Source organism: Typopeltis vanoorti, chromosome 12, assembly GCF_054136105.1.
Source record: "Typopeltis vanoorti isolate ZY-2024b chromosome 12, IOZ_Tvanoo_1.0, whole genome shotgun sequence".
NCBI classification, from domain to species: domain Eukaryota; kingdom Metazoa; phylum Arthropoda; class Arachnida; order Uropygi; family Thelyphonidae; genus Typopeltis; species Typopeltis vanoorti.
In genome coordinates, this window is record NC_143560.1 from 78,717,449 (window position 1) to 78,730,445 (window position 12,997).

Sequence of the window (12,997 nt, forward strand, 5' to 3'; positions counted from 1 at the left end):
TGTGATACAATGGAAAGAGTGCAAAGAAGAGTGTCTCAAATGATATCAAGATTGTGGAATACTGATTACGAAGACGGATTGAGAATTTTTAGAGTGCAGACACTGGCAAACAGGAGAAAGAGGGGTGATATGATCGAGACTTTCAAACTTCTGAAAGGGTGATACAAGATTTCAATTGATTGCATATTTCAATTTATAGAGGGTGGGGAAAGGACGAGAGGGCAACCTTGGAAGCTGAAAATGAATGCCGCTAAGAAGGGGTGAGGGCTAGAGTTTTCTCTCACAGGGTGGTACGTGATTGGAATGGATTGCTATTGGATGTTGTTAGTGCAAGTAGTGTGAATGAATTCAAGAATAAGTATGATAGCTGGTGTATGTAGTACGTGGCCTCCCTCAATAAGTCTCACTCCCTGGAGGTCTCTCTCTTAATAATAATAATAATAATAATCTAATCTTAAATAACCTAATAACAACGAGTATGAAAATCCATAAAATTACTCATAAATAGTGTAAATCACAACTGAAAAAGAGTAGGAGAAAGTAAAAACTCAGTTACTACTACGATAATAAAGAAAACACCAGAAGGTATTGTCAACACATATGAGATAAAACGACATCATTATCATCTTCAACCTAAATGTAGAAGTGAAAAGTGTGATTTATTAAAATATAACCGGTGAGAATAACAGTATATTTATAAAATTCCGGATATTCCAAATGCAGTGGAATAGGTGGCATAGATCGTTCTCTGCATTATACCAGAGGTCCATAAACTTTTCAACTGCCCTCGATCATCCTTACAAAGTTGTCTTAAGCTTTATGATTCCTAGAGAGGAATCATAAAGCTTACTAAATATTAAAATCTTTAATAAATTAAAACCTTTAATAAATATTAAAATTATGTATAATTAAACGTTCTTTAATTCTATTGAAATATAAAAATACTTTTAATAATTAAAATGTAGTTAAATTCAAAATGGAATATTTTATGCATTTTTCATGAGCTTTGATTGTAGTGGTTTTCGAGCAAAGTATTCTATTGAGTAAAAAAGCTGAATACTTTAGAAAAGCATTTATGTGTTAACCATTTGAAATAAAAACCTTCGCAGCCGGTAATGAGTCTTAATGTGAAAACATAAACTACAGGTATGCGATTTAATTAAACTTTATTCACTTTTTCTATTGTGTGTATAATATTTAGTTGAAACATACTTCAATTATTCGCGAAAAAAGAAAATTTTAATTTAGGCAAATGTTGCAACTGAATGCCTATCTGCAAAAGACAGAACATGAGACGTTCGATTCTAGTCACTAATAGACGAACTTTTCTAGTCTTTTTTTACGTAAAGCCGATTACAGTGTTAGTCAAACTTTGGACAAGGTAAATAGGTACGTACGCTCGCGCGTGCGCGCGCACACACATACATGAGCAGTTATAAATAAATGTTACTTAAGGTTAGGAAGGAAACGCTGTTTCTTATCTAGCACGTCGTGTGAATGCACTCAACTCGGCGATGGTGAGAAGTGAAGATCGGCTACGGGGATGCTTCCTTCAGGAAATCCCGAACGACACTGACCAGCTTTACATATTGATTCAATGGCTGAAAAATGTCAGGGGTAAAACACATCGATACTAAAATTACGTCAGCTTCATCCATTTTCGGAATATGGTCAGATGGTAATGCAACTCGGCTTTCCTTGACCTAATTTTGTTCTGATAGGGCGGTTAATGGTGTCTCCATAGTATGCTATGTCTGTCAGTTCCATCCGGTCTATGACCAGCGTTTCTGGAGAGGGAACCTAGAGATGCTTTATTGAAACACCCTTCATCACTGTAAGAGACCGGGTAACTCACCCTCAGGTGAAAATCTCATTATAAAGTTCTTAATAAAATTCTTTGTTCTGCAACATCTTTCCGGATACTTATTGGAGAGATCTGGTATTTTAGATCAGAATCAATAATTTAATCTTTTAAAGCAAGTCCTTTCTGCAACAATGCATGTTATGAGTTCGTTCCTTATAACCGTTGGATACACTTATGGAAATTTGTTGTCGTAATGTCTAAAAGTGGCTTCAACTTTTAGAACAAAAAAAAAGGGGGGGGGGAATAAAGAAGCAGAGCACGTAACTAAACTCGGCGAATATGGAGGTCGGTGTACTAGTGGCGTTTTTTTTTTTTTAAATGAAAAAAAAAGCTAAAATGTTGAAAGAACCGAACCTCAGGAGTTAGTCTACATGGGAACGGAAATTAATTGCACACTTTTTCTATCGTGTTATCATTTCTCGACACTGAATTGGAGCACAAATTACTTTTCGATCACTGTTTATCGCCATTTAAACTGACAGAGAGACCGGAAGACTTGTTCACATCCTATAGCGGCATCTCCATACGCAATTTTTAGCAAATCGTCTGTTTCAATACCTGTTTTTTGCCAAGTTTAAAACAAAATTTAACAAAAATAGTTGATGCTTCTCTGTATATTCCAATCATTGCAAAAAAAAAAAAAAAAGGCTCAAAAGAGGCAGTAAAAAACCATCCGGTTTTTATTCCCCTCGTTTTAACTTGTTTAAAAGCGTCATCCCACAAATTTTATTTCATTTATTTTATTTTTTCAAATCAGAGTTAAACTCTTAATTTATTTTACAATATTTGCTGTTAAATTACGCCGTTTGTAATAGTTGTGGCACCTGATAATGTGAAAAGCAAATCATTGAAAAAATTATAAAGAAAAGAAGTTGGCGTGATGAAATTTCCCAGATGTCAATATTGGAAAAAGTGTCAAGCGAAGGTTAAGTTTCATGCGGAGAAAAATGTCCCGATAGTATTTACTAGCTCAATCATTGGCAGTCTCTTTAGCTTACATTATCCACTATTAAAATTCAGAACTGAATGCACTTGGCACTCTATTTGAAATCGTCAGAATAAAGATGAAAATACGGATCATTAGAGAGTCATGAGTAGAGAAAGATCTTAGGAGGCAGAACATTAAACTTCTTAATGGGAGAATGAAAAAGTCTCAGGCTTCATTAAGATGCATCATCTACCTTGCATTAGTTGCTGCTAGAATAACCGTTTTATTATTATTATCAACAGAGAATTGCTTCTTGCAAAGATTAACAGTTAAATACAGAGATTACAAAAGGACCAATTTACGTAATAATAATGATAGAGTATTTTAAAATTCAGTCATAAATATTTAATACAGAATATAAGATAGTGATATGAATAAATGTTGGGGTTATTTTTAAATGATGACGTATTATCTCTTTTCCACAAGTTTTGAATATCGTCCCCTCTGTTGAAAAAAGTTTCACATACAATCGCCTCCGCCCAAAAGTTGAACTAAACTTTAGTTTTAGGGAAAGACGTACAATTGAAAAAAATTCATTACATGTTTTTAACATTTCTTATCTTATTAATATAATTGTTTTCAAAATTTTAATCTCCTGCATCATAATTCACAAAATAGGAATCTATTTTTTTAACTGCTAAAGCTTATAATATCGTTTAAGTTCTGATTTATAGCAGAATAAATTAAAAATCCATAAAATTTAACATCTGAAATTTCCAGATTAGAGTTGGGTGAACTCTAATCTGGAAATGGAGTCAAGTCTCTTACAGCGAGCCCATAGAGATTCCTGGTAATAATAATACGAAATGCATGCTTATTATATAACAGTAATATGAATTATTACTACGTAACATGAATATCGCTAGATAATAGGGATACTACCATACAATATGAATAACACTTACACTACTACATTTTGAAATCGTACAATTAAATCAATGACCGCTTTCTGTTTGTATTCGGCAGTTTTAAATTTTTTTAAATGATTTTCAAATTGTATTAAGATGCTGCACTTCTGATCTGAAGTACTCAAAAGTTTTCTAAGAAAATCGTCTGAATTTCTTGTCAATCTATTCTAAATATACTTTTATACTCCCAGTGACATTTTCCTGATCCTTTTCTCTCCCTCCCCTGCAGCATGAAAGGAAAAGCCTCTTAAGGTGCACTGTAGTTGGCTGACGTACCTCAAACTAAACTTTGGTTTCTTCAATTCCATTGTCCATTGTTATTATCCAAAAATTATACTACATAATTAATCATAATTAATAATATACCACATAATATTAGTAACGTAGTATGCTAACGTAACATAACGTATTATATTAATAGTATACTACATAATTAAACTGCTTCCATTATGTTTTCATAGTTGATTTGGATTTTTGGTCATTAGCGGAATATATGGGCCTCAGTAGTTCAGTTGGTATAGACGAGTCTTTTGGTTGAAGACACCAGGATTCGAATCCCGTGACGAGGAACCTTGATCAGATCTTTTCAATCAAATGGTGCGTTAACCGGTTTCATACAGTGGTGGAGGATTCCCCCCCCATCTACTCCGTAAAACTGGTTTTACGTCCCTTAAAAAAAGACAATCCGGCCTCCTTGATCACACACACAGATCTGCGGGAATAAATACATGCCCTTATGGAATGCAGTAGAGAAATAGCATGCAGGCTTCATTAATTCGCCGTAACCCTTAATCAGGGATTCTACTCGTCCTAAGGGATGGATGGGTTGAAGAAGTGGAATGTAGAATTTATGAAGTGAAACCTATGTAATTCTACAAAATAATTTTACTGCCGATAAGGAATAATTTATCGCCTTTAAAGAACAGTCGGCTAATATGATTTCCATAATGAGGACTCTTTGCAGACTCATTTTTTAAGAGACATTTTTTAAAATTCGTTTTAGAACATTTTTATGTTGTTTTACATGAGAGCAGTTCCCCATCCGATAAGTTTTAAACGTGGATTTTTAAATTTCTTTTAAATATATTTTAAGTTTACATTCAGTGACAAATATTTTAGGCAACAGTCTCTCTCTGTGTGTGTGTGTGTGTGTGTGTGTGTGTGTGTGTGTGTGTGTGTGTGTGTGTGACGCATAATAGTGCTGAGCTGTTTTTTTGTTTTCGAAATTTAGTAACTGGCACATTAAATAAGTTGGGAGAAAAACGCGTAATCGTACAAATTTCGCAGGCATTTGACACAATAAACAGTTCTAAGATGCATTGACTGCTTACAAAGTTTTAGTTTAATTTCTTAGTTTGTAGTATTATCTTTATATTGAAACGACAAATTACGAAAGGTGCCAAATATGTCTTCTTTTAAATGATATATAAATTTCGAATCATCTCGCCTCATTTATTAGAATATATTTTTATCACAACATCATAAGATATAATACATACTTCTGGTAAGTTATGTCTCTAAAATAAAAACAAATTTTAAAAAAAATCACTCCAGGGAGGAAAGAGATCAGTCTATCCAAGTGTTATACCTATCATACATGTTCCTACTTATATTCTATAATGAAAGAAAAAAAAAAGAGAAAAAGGAAATTTCATTGGTGTTGTGTAATGTTCCATCGAGTCGTTTTCGACTCCTGGTGATTCTATGAACATACATTCTCCATTCAGATCTGTCCCTGGCCATATCTTTCAGAATTTCCAGGCGCATTCCAGTTTCTTCTTTAATTCCATCCACCCATCTAATTCTTGGTCTTCCTCTTCTCCTGCTTCCGTCAACTTTAGCAAGCATCATCTTCTCCAGACTCTCATTTGCTCGCATAATATGTCCGAAGTATGACAATTTTTGCTTGATGATCATAGCTTCGAGGGAGCAATCTGGCTTTATTCTGTCTATCACTGATTTATTGGTTTGCTTTGCAGTCCATGGTATTCTTAGTAAGCGTCTCCAAACCATAATTCAAATGCATCTATCTTCCTCCTTTCACTCTTTCTCAGGGTCCAACTTTCACATTCATACAGTACCACAGGGAATACCACTGCTTTCACGATTCTGATTTTTGTTGCGAGGGGCTAATATCTTTATCTTTAAAGATCTTGCTGAAATTTGTCATTGCTTTCTTTCCGAGTAATAATCTTCTTCTAACTTCTTCAGTACAATAACCATCTTTATCAGTTCGGGATCCTAGGAGCACAAAATTGTTAACTGCATTTGCATTGGACAAAAGCATAATATATGGATGAAAGGTATCATAGTTTCCCCGCTTATCTTTCTCTATGTACATCAAAAGGGAAGTTCTCATCGCTTGGAGAAAATTTCGCGAACTTTGTGAGTTCGCGAAATTTAACCTTGATACTTGAATTCTACACTTATGTTGATCACAACACACGTGTTGACCCTGCTTTCTTGCTCAGTATTAGAGATAATATGTTTAGTCCTGGTCAGTATCGATGCTGGTGATGCTAATGATCTTGGAAATAATAGATTATTCAGCCATCGAGAGCGACAAAGTCGTTTTTGTGAAAAGACGAAAAACATACGTTATGTAAATATTCTTACCACTATTAATGGTGATATCAGTAATAATCCCGGCATTAGGTGATAAAAGTTGTTGAATCAAGAATACTGACAAAAAATAAAGAGAAAAGAAAATCCTCTATAAGTTAAGTACTGAATTATCACATATTTGTACTCAAATAAATAAAAGTGAATAATTATTATATCTAATAGCCTGAGACTGAGAGGCATTGGAAAAAAATCCCCTTGCAAGATAGCATTAGTGTATAACACAGGATGTAATTCACTATTATACAATGAGCATGCGCCTACCTCGATTTGCTTGCGTTTTCTCAAAACAACGTGGACAATGAAAGCTACTTATATCGAAGTAAGAAGATTACTCATAAATGTTATCGTGATGCACAACATTTGCTGATAAATGCAGGAAAGGTGGACCGCAATAAAATAAATAAATAAATACAGTAATAACAAACACAAATGAAAAATCTATTTACATAAGCATTTGCTTTCCGGCAGTAATTTAAAGGAATGTCATTTACGGTGGAAATGGATTATTTTAATGAACATTCGCAATGGGTATCTTGTGTTAGTGTCTGTCAGAATCGTATTTTTCTCCTGTACAATATCTCACATGATGTACAATATTTTATTGAAACTGAACTCGTTCCTAGAATGTATCGACAAAATTTACCTTTGGTACATGCGTAATTTGATATACCAGCTTGTTTATATAGGCTCGTGTTACACGAGGCATCCTATTTATGATACTCGAAAGTTTTCATTATAATAATGTATCTGCTACCAATACAATAGAAATATACAAACTGCAGTTCCCTCGATGAAAAATAGAATAGCGAGGCAGTATTTATTGCATTTAAGTAAGACGTTAGATGATTTTTTTTTAAAGAAAGCGTCAATTCGTTAATTAGCTATAGTTATTAGCTATATTCGTTAGTTAGCTATAGATCAGTCTCTTTCTCGTAACTATTACAGAAAAAAAAAAGTCACTCAATGTAAAACATTCATCTCCAAACGTGAAAACATTGCTAAAAGTGTAACGATTTCTATGTGGTAATACACTTCTAGTCAACTCACTTGATACGTTTAACCTTTATGGTGCTGAGTCACCTGAGGTCAGTAGAAAATGACGATGCTGTTTCTTTCTGCGCACCTGCTGCTGAATTCTTTCAGCCTGCTTTTCCCCTTTTCGTAACTACGTATTAGAAGTCCCAAATATCCTTATATGATTATTAATTATTAACCTAATGAGGATAATAACAACGCATATATTTCTATAATGAATAAAACAACAGGATAATAGTGATAACTTGACAGCCTGGTTGGCGCATTCGCAGTCTAATCAGCAGACTGATTAGACATGGATGTTCCGTGGACATGGATGTTCGTGATTGTTTTGAGATAGGACATGAATTTCATCGCCCGATGCGAGACCACCTCTCCACTTATTGGAGGGTCATAAAAGTTCCATGCTTTGATCTCTTAAAGAAGTGCTCTACAGGACTAAGTATATAAAAAGTAATGAAATCTTTAGCCCGCCCACGGTATAAACCTGCTACTATATAAGTTTACAAAAAAAAAAAAAAAAAACCTTTCGTGGATAACGCGAATCGCTTTCGTCGAATCCCGCCGTAGGCATGGATGTTTGTGGTTGTATGTGGAAATATTAGTACTGGGCAGTAGATGGCGTTGGTGTAGTTGGATTGAGTGGAGACAGAGAGCTGTAGAGCTCACTGCCTCCACCACGAGGGAGGTGCCCTCCCTCGATGAGTCTTTGGACTCCCTGGAGGTGTCACGTAATAATAATAATAAATAACTTAAGCAGTAGGCACAACGCCCTCTGTTTAGAAAGACTGAGGCTAGATTCTCATCATAGTACGAGAGGAATCTTCATTTGAAAATTTTCTTATAAATGTTAGTTCTTGTGTCATAGAGAGGTGAAATAGAAGGGTTTCTTCTACCGGAATTTTGGGTTTTATCAATCTATATATAAATGCTATAAAACATTCCTTTATAGACATAACGCACTCACGTTATACCTTTGTTGTAATGACATGTTCTTGTATGCGAAAATCGAAAATCTGGGGATCATTATAATTGGGGATCAAATGAAACTTTAGTGGTTTCACTGTGCGCGTTAGATTGTTAAGTAGCGCAACCAACTCGAGGTAAGCATGTTTTCAACATATGATATCGACAATAGGATAGTATCGGGTTTTCTCCACTTCATAATAAATGTTTAGAAAATTGTAGAGATTTAATAACAGATGAAAATGTTGTCGAGTTCCATAAACATCGCACTATTAAGATTTTCCAAGTAATAAACATCTGTTCGGTTCACGAATAAACATTGTATATTTTTTTTCTGTATTGAATATCAGATTTTGAAAAAAAATCACAGATCTGTATTCATTAATTTTTTGATGTGTCTCCCACCCACGAAAGAAGTTAAAGAATTTTTTTACTCATTTGTATTTTAGTGATTTTTTTTGTTTTTTTAAATTCATTTTTTACGGTGTTTGGACATCCTACTTGAGAGACCAAACATGGAACTTTTTCAAGCCTCCAATAGAAATCTTGAATAACGCAATCTACATTACTCAATATTCTTTCCTGATTTACGCTTACGTATGGACCCACACTTTACCGTGCAGGCATTGAAACCAAATCCTACGGAATAAAATGATTATTCCTTACTCTCGTAATGTCCTATTTGTGTTATTGCGTGTATTCTTCTGATCGGTTTGCCTGGTTTAATGGACGAAAAACCCCAGTTTCCAGGAGAAAATTCTCCATCTCTGTGTGTGGCCGCTAACTAGCCATTTGATTGAAAACATATTATAAAAGTTCCTCACATCATAGATGGATTCGAACCGGGGTCTTTCCAACCAAAGGACTCGTTGAAATCAACTGAGCTATGGAGGTCAGTATTAGATCGTCAGTATTAGATTACAATCTAATTTGATAATTATCGAATCTCACCATTCAGAATCACAGATCTGATCTCATACACAATCGATTGCATTAATAAAGGCAAAACATTCAAACTAATGGATATGAATTCTAATGACCCCCCCCCCAAATATAAATCTGGGGATCATTATAATTCATATTAAAAATAATAGTAAAAAAGACTAGTGAAGTGTTAAAGGATACACGATTTTCTTTTATTTATTTATTTATTTTTAGAAGCGAGAGAGCCAAATGATTCTCCCAAGAAGGAATATATTTCAAAATACAGTTCCGGCCATTACAATTTCCTTCACGTACACACGGCGCAAGTAAAATAACGTACAAATATTATAATATAAAACTTGTACCGCTTGGGTACTCCCGTTTTAACAGAAATATTGCACATGGCACAGAGCAGCTATTCATGGTTTAAGTTCATTTGTTTATCAATAATAATAAATATTTTAGTGAGGGCAAGTCTCGAACCAGGTCCAATATAAATCTAACTATGCTTCTGATTGAAGCATCCATCTACTCTAGAAGCCAGTAGCGTGACTAAGTTATTCAAACTACTACATTAATCATGTCACTCGACAAAATCTCTTTGAAGTTTCATATAATATTTAGCGATGTGTATTCCTAATACAAATCAGAGGTGACTACGATATTCCAATACCACGCTTTCACCTAGATTCCAAACACCGGATATACTACTGTAGCGATATAACAGTAACCTTTCAGAGAAGAGGTTTTTCGAATCATTAAAGCTGAAGCGGGTCACCTCTAGCGTTCCATGTGACACCTCTAGCAGCGGAATCATTCACATGGCGATAAGACATGCAGTTTGGAATATAAAGTCGTATTCAAATTAATAATTACTCTTTCTCTCGCGCCCACGGGTTGAGAAGGATAAATGATTAATAAAGAAAGAAAGAAAAAGAAAGGCAGAGAGAGAGAGAGAGATTGTACATATGTAGTCTACTTACCTTGGTTCACCCAGAGTTCTGCCGTCAGTTTTCCAAATCCTCAGAAGCGTTTCCGGTAAGTATGATATGATGTCTAATCCACCACCGTGTTTGATCTTTTTCTTTTCGTCTGATCGGAGTGTTCTAACGGATTTAACACGCCGTTTTCCGTGCGGTAGTGTGGTCGTGTAGTAGTTGGGTGGTTGTTATCATATGACCTGCGGAACGTGCTACTGCCACACCCCGGCGACAACGACTGCGCATCTGATTTCGTCAGGTTCTTTTGCCACGCCTTCCTATGTTACCATGGTAACAAAGGTAATACACGGACTTTCACCGATTCAGTTTCTCTCCCTCTCTCTCTCTCTCTCTCTCTCTCTCTCTCTGTAGCTATTTTTGAAGTGGAGTAATTTTTCCCCCCACCTTCTCTATAGTGGTTCATTTTCCATTATTACTTTATACTGTTTATATTTGGTTGTATATCGGATGTAACGTAATTTACACACGATATTTTTTTCTGTGTTAATTCAGGTAAGTCAACTGCTGGCGTCATTTTTCCTTACCTCATATAACAGAGAAGGTTATGCGACAGATTCATACAGCACGCTCTACATATATTATCGCAAGATATCGCTTTTGCTTCAAACTGAGAAATTTTAACTAAAACAACTGTACAGGATTTAATTTTAGCTCTGCTGTTTTGAATAAAACAGAGGAAACCTTACTTATTGCCGTGGAGGAGTTCGGTAAATTTTGTGGTCGCCAAGGGTATTTATCATATGTTTAAATGAGATCGAGTGCTAGTCAGGACCTCAAGACACCAAAACACAACCAAATAATTATAATTCATAAAATACAAACACCAAACTCAGCGTTTAAAAAAAAAAAATAATAAACAAAACCGCAAGAAAAAATAACCTACGAAATCCTTCAAGAATTCCCCCCCCCCACCAAAGACTTCAGTTCGAATGCAGTCTATGATGTAAAGAACCATCATGTGAAGCTGGTCTCATACGGTGGTGGAGGGTTTTTCTAGCAAAAACACGTGTTTTTCACTCGAAACAGGCAAACCAGCCTCGTGAACACACACACACACACACACACACACACACACACACACACACACACACACACACACACACACACACACACACACACACACACACACACACACACACAGACTTATTGATATACAGTACTATCTTGTCCCACCTTAATGGTGAACATTGTAACTAGTTCTTGTGGCCAAGTTACAATACTAACCCCAATGCTTAATTATGACAGGTCGGAGATGCGGGCATTCTGGCGTACTCTGATTGATAACCTTCAAAATCGGAAAACTATTTAAGAAGAAGAATGCATAATTTCCTATAGTAACAGGAAAATTGCACATTGATCAATAATAATCGTATGATGATACACGGCCGTGAGTCCCCCTTTACGGTGAGGACATTGATCAATAGTGTGACTTCACGCAATCTAAACGGGGCGTTAGAAACAAATATAGGAAAAAGAGAGAGAACTGGGAATCGCATATGCGTTCAACACTAAAATATCAATCTTTGAATCAATTTTGACCCAGAATAAGCAGTTTTTATTATGATTTTGCATGAACCGAAGTTTATGTGTCATGCTTGTAATGAAATTAGCAACAAAACAGGTAAACTTCCTGAAAAACACACGCATTTAATATACATAATACTAGCCCCATAGCTTAGTTGCTTGGTCTTTAATTCCTAACAACCTACTACTCTTCCTATAATAACCTTCGTATAAGGTTATTATTATAATAACATGCAATTCGTTTGTTGGTAAAAATTATGTCTTTATGTTATCAAAGCAGAGTGAATAATGCAGCGTGTTGTTCTAATTAGCAGTTAGATGGTAATTTTTATGCGGTTGCATGTCCCATTATAGTTAATATTCATGCCAATGATTAACGCTTTTATGAGAGATTATCTGGGAGTGACTTTCATTGCTGTTGAATCACGATCTATTTTTAACTTAGGAGTTAATGATGAAGGATGTTTTAATCTTGATCAGTTTCAGTTATACACTCTCTCCCTCCCTTCTCCTCCCCCCCCCAAAAAAAAAGAAAGAAAGAAATACAAAGTCACTTTTTTTTTATCGTTTTAGAAGTTATAAGCATCTACTTCAGCAATACGATATGACTTTTAAAGAAATAAATATTTCTGGGTATATTAAGTTTTTAAAGATCTGGTCAATTCGCCCACGCACGACACTGTCGTGTCATAGGTCTTAGGACGACAGTGCCATGCTTAAGGCATATAGTTAAGTAAATCTATTGTTCTTAAAAGTAATGCTAAAAAACAAACAAAACACGATATCATGTTCAGATGAGTGAATTAGCTGTTCAGGACGAAGAAATACATAACTGAAATTTAGAAAGTCATCTGAAACAGTCACCTAAAAACGAGATTAATATTTGCAAAATATTTAAAATCTATAAAGAGCAGATTGCATTCTAAGAATTTTATTCAAAAGTTTCTTGTTTATGTTTCTTCAATGGTTTAAAATTGCCCAAGACAGGTCAGTTGGCCAAATAATTAGAGTAGCCCTCTCCAACGACAGGATGTGGATTCGAATCCCGCCGTGGATACTGGATGTTTGCGAATGTCTTTAGATGCGAGATGATTTTCATCATCTGGTGTGAGACCACCACCACCGTGCTTATTAGAGGTCTGAAGTATCTTGCAAATATTAT

The 12,997-nt window shown here is 35.1% G+C and overlaps 1 protein-coding gene across 4 annotated transcripts in view; it reads right to left on the reverse strand.

Annotated features, from left to right (window-relative positions):
• Positions 1-12,997, reverse strand: part of LOC150100913 (protein NDRG3-like) — a 398,002-nt gene that overhangs the window by 361,856 nt on the left and 23,149 nt on the right. Inside the window, exon 1 of one of the 4 annotated variants that reach the window (XM_090401074.1) lies at positions 10,294-10,474. The exons of the other annotated variants lie outside the window; for them this stretch is intronic. The gene's annotated coding sequence lies outside the window, so the exon portion shown is untranslated. Of the gene's footprint in view, positions 1-10,293; positions 10,475-12,997 lie in introns of those variants that run through there. 4 annotated transcript variants of the gene reach the window in all.